This window comes from Tachysurus vachellii, chromosome 18 (genome assembly GCF_030014155.1).
Source record: "Tachysurus vachellii isolate PV-2020 chromosome 18, HZAU_Pvac_v1, whole genome shotgun sequence".
Classification (NCBI taxonomy): domain Eukaryota; kingdom Metazoa; phylum Chordata; class Actinopteri; order Siluriformes; family Bagridae; genus Tachysurus; species Tachysurus vachellii.
Window position 1 is genome coordinate 7,070,578 of NC_083477.1, and position 5,089 is coordinate 7,075,666.

Genomic DNA, 5,089 nt, shown 5'->3' on the forward strand with positions numbered 1-5,089 from the left:
CTGGACGGAGTGTCAACCCATCGTAGGGCACACACACACACTCATTCACTCACGCGATCACACACTACGGACAATTTTCCAGAGATGCCAATCAACCTACCATGCATGTCTTTGGACCGGGGGAGGAAACCGGAGTACCCGGAGGAAACCCCCGAGGCACGGGGAGAACATGCAAACTCCACACACACAAGGTGGAGGCGGGAATCGAACCCAACCCTGGAGGTGTGAGGCAAACGTGCTAACCACTAAGCACCATGCCCCCAGACATGTAAACAGATGAATGGAAAACGTGTAAGTAAACCAAATGATTATTTCTTACAGTGGCATTCAAATAGTAAAAGAAATATAACACTAAAAAAAGTTAATTATACAGAAACGTATAATTCCAAGCGTTTATTTTATGGAGGGAGTTCGACAACGGCCCTTAGACCTCCTTGTTACTGTCACTTGTTACTGTACTGCATTGCTGAACTTATTGAACATGACAAAATGATTGTAGATACCAAATCTATTAGATGTTACAGACACAATAAACAAAAGAGTTAGAATCCAGTTTGCAAAGTAGGGATATATTGGACTTGAGTTCAGTATCGAGACTTTTTTTGACTTCTCTGATTGTCTTAACATTTGCTCTTGGATTTCTCATGGTCATTAGTCTTTGTTAGGATTTAATGTTTTCAGTCTTGCTTTCATTTGGACTTGAGATTGACTTGAGCTTGGCCTTGTCTTAACATAGGTCTTGAGTTGATCTTGGTTAGTCCTGGTGTTGTATGGTTTTGTCTTGAATTTGAGATCACCAGTCTTGACTACAGAATCTATCTACGTCTTCTCTAGATATTTGTTTATGGTTCCAATAGCCAAGATGTCAAATCATTGATGAGCCTCACTTATCATTTCATTTAATCCAGCTACCACTATAGAGTGATTCTAACGATCTTGTATGAATATGGCTCCACCTTAAAGAAACCGTATCTCAGATATGGACCAGAAACTGAAACATCATTACATATCAAAAGCTATATAATTAGTTGCTTATATGTGAGTATTTGATATGTGTACATATCAAAAGCTATATAATTAGTTGCTTATATGTGGGTCATTGCCATAACCCTACCTTCATAACTGAACCATTCATTCATTCATTCATCCTCTACCGCTTATCCGAACTACCTCGGGTCACGGGGAGCCTGTGCCTATCTCAGGCGTCATCGGGCATCAAGGCAGGATACACCCTGGACGGAGTGCCAACCCATCGCAGGGCACACACACACACACTCATTCACTCACGCAATCACACACACTAGGGACAATTTTCCAGAGATGCCAATCAACCTACCATGCATGTCTTTGGACCGGGGGAGGAAACCGGAGTACCCGGAGGAAACCCCCGAGGCACAGGGAGAACATGCAAACTCGAACCCCGACCTTGGAGGTGTGAGGCGAACGTGCTAACCACTAAGCCACCGTGCCCCCCCCAACTGAACCATATTTAGCATTAATTATCTAATATCTAAATTAGAACTAACATTAGTCGCTAATTCAATTGATTTATACAATACAGTATACGTAATGTTAACATAGTAACCAATACCTCTAGTTATTGTCTGAAGTCACATATATCCGCATTTTGTACTGCAGAAATTTAAATAATGTTGATTTATGTGCACGATTTTTAATCCCTGAGGAACTCAACATAAGGTAATTTAGGTGTCAGTTATCTCTTTTCCATTTAAATGAACATCAGTTATTATGCAGATTTCTCAAACATTAATTCAAGCAAAAGAGACATAAATAACAATGAACTGAAATATAGTGAGTGGAAATATAGATTACAATAATACAAAGAGTTTTTTCAGCCAAAACCACATCTGCTTCAGTATAACAGCTTGCCGAGTACGCTGACCTCCTTGTGACCTTTCTCCCAGGCACCAGACAGAATGTGCAGCATTCGGTTACCGCTGCTGTCCGAGAGAGAGCACAGTGTGAAAAACGATACTAATCTGTGCATAAACCAGTTTGTGTGTAATCTCCATGTGATGAGCTGGTGAGGAACATACTGTACATAGCTGAGGAACACTTTTCATGCGTGATGTTTCACTTCATCCTAATTACTGTATGTTAAAAAAAAAAAAAAAAGGCAGTTTATATAAATAGAGTCAGGAAAAATCACGATCAGTTTCAGACACTCATTTTTTCTGAACTCAATGACTTCAGGGTGCACACACACACACACAGGCACTCACCTAGCGATTGAAAGTTTCCTTGGCAACACCAATTTCTAATTTTCCATGAACGAGAAAAGTCAGTGCACACACGGCTTTTAATCCCAGCAAACACACACTTCACCAGTGACGTGCTTATACTGAAATCAAATGCTTTTAAAGATATATTAAAAGGAACAAATTGTAATTTTCAACTCTCTAATTTTGAACCCAGAGTGAAGGTCATCGCTGCACTTGACCCGAGCTTCACCTGTGTTTGCCGCAGTCAAACACTCATTCTGTGTGACCTGCATACAAACAAGAAGAAGCACTAAATCACTGCATTATAACATCGTGGCCATGGTTCTTAGGGTAAACGGAGATCCACACATTGGGATGGAAGTGTATGAGGAGTGATTTTTTTTTAAATTTATTTTCTGTGTTCTGTCTGCAGGTGCAAAGTGTGTGCCAGACAAGTCACACACTCTTTCCAGCTAGGTGGGTGAGGTGTGTGTGTGTGTCAGGGGGTTTATGGGCTCCTTGGCTTTACCTGCCACTTGAAATAGAGGTATAAGGTGTGTGTGTGTATGTGTGTGTGCATGTGTGTGTGTTCATGTGTATGCTTAAGGCACAGGATGGAGAAACACACATACACACAGAATAATCCTCTTACTCTCAGTGTGCGCTGTGATGCTCTGTTGGTTCATGGCCGATGCTGCCAACCTCATCTACCCCCTGCTTTTACAAAACCACATGCCACATGTGCAGTAAGAATTTTTCAAGAGATAACGGATTGTAATATGTTTATTAAGACAGAATATCTGCTGCATGGATAAATCTATTAAATCCTTCGGTATTTGCTTTTGAGTAAGTTCTACGTCTCCTGTAGTTTTACATTAAGACACTACCGGAAGAACAGATTTTTGGAGAATTATATGACATATCTGCTCTTAAACTGTAATAACCAAAATGTCAAATCTCAGCAGTATTGAGTTGTTTTCACTCTCCATTCATGACCACCACATGATTGAGAAGTTTGATAGCAACTATGAAGAAGGCTGAAGCTCCGCCCACTTTGCTCTGTCATGTCATTTTTTTCTTTATTCAGAACCAAAAATTAGAATAGAGATTATATATGCAATAAAAATCCTTTTTAAGTCAGGAATGTTTTTTCTCCATTAAATAAAAATGAGAATCCCAACAAACTGTCTTTACCTTAAGTGTTGTGAAATGTGAACTAAAATGAACATCATCTAAATGCATACATTTTTGTTTTGTTTATTAGATATGTGGATTTAATTAGACAAAGAAAAAGGCATTATTTTAGGAAAAAGTTCTTATACAAACAATATATGTAAGAACATCTGTAGTGTCTTGCCTTATCTACAGCATATTTTTTGGCTTCAGCTGCGTTGTTACTCACATTACTTTGCAGACTCTTGTAACATATAAAGGCTTTAACACGTTTTTTTCTTCTTCAGTGAATTTACAGTGAGTTTGTACAGTATATGTATGTGTATGAGTTCAAGACAGAAAGATGAGTCACTGTCTTTGTTCAATTTTCCAATTTACATCACTTAGCTCAGCTCGCTTTAAAGTTCATGACCATTTTATCCACCATTATATCGCCGGTGCAAAAAATATCCTAATGGCGCTCATCATCTCTCAATCCTGTGTCAAAATCTTACCTCATAAGACTGAATACAATACTTTGTGAAATTTCTGGTCATTTTAATTCATCAGTAATCACCAGCTGTCAAACTTTGAATCAGCTCTCAAAACAGTGGACAAAGCATTCATTCATTCATTCATCTTCTACCGCTTATCCGAACTACCTCGGGTCACGGGGAGCCTGTGCCTATCTCAGGCGTCATCGGGCATCAAGGCAGGATACACCCTGGATGGAGTGCCAACCCATCGCAGGGCACACACACACACTCTCATTCACTCACACACTACAGACAATTTTCCAGAGATGCCAATCAACCTACCATGCATGTCTTTGGACCGGGGGAGGAAACTGGAGTACCCAGAGGAAACCCCCGAGGCACGGGGAGAACATGCAAACTCCACTCACACAAGGCGGAGGCGGGAATCGAACCCTAACCCTGGAGGTGTGATGCGAACGTGCTAACCACTAAGCCACCGTGCCCCCTACAAAGCATTCAAATGAAATTAAAATAAAAGGTCATTAATGACAAAGAATAAGCCAACACACCTAATCAGAAACTATTTCCCTTTTAAGCTAAGTGTGAAGAGGTCAGTCAAGTGAAGGGATGACGATGAGGCACGTGCTGAAATGTGCCGAGTGACTTTTACCTCAGGTGATGAGATATGTGGATGATGCTGATAATAACTTATTTCCCATGGGCAGTAATGTTATTTTTTTCTGAAATGTTTTGGTTATAATTGGAGAAATAGGTGGTGCCATCTATCAGTGGAACGGGAATGCAATCTTTAAATGAAATTTTCTCTTTTCACTTTTGGGAGTAACTGGATGAGATGGAACGTTATTCTACGTTGTCTTCTCTCAAGGCTAAAACGTTCATTCTCATTGAGATACTTGCAAAAGAGAAACAGATTTCAGTGGAAACAAAACCATGTAGATTTAGAACTATAGTACGCTAAAAAAAAAGGAAGTAAAAGTGTCTTAAATGTAGTCAAGTTTAAATCGTTTATTCTTTATTAAAAGAATACGATACACCAAATAAAAAGAACTTTTTTAAATAAATAAATAAATAAATGTGTTCTATTGGCTCAATCAAAATAATCTTATCTAAAGTTCTCTAAAAAGAATTTTTTTCTGCCAAAAGTATGTAAACGTAAAGCTCAAAATAAGTAAAAACGACTAGAAATAGGTTTAATAACCTTAGATTTGTTTTATTGAA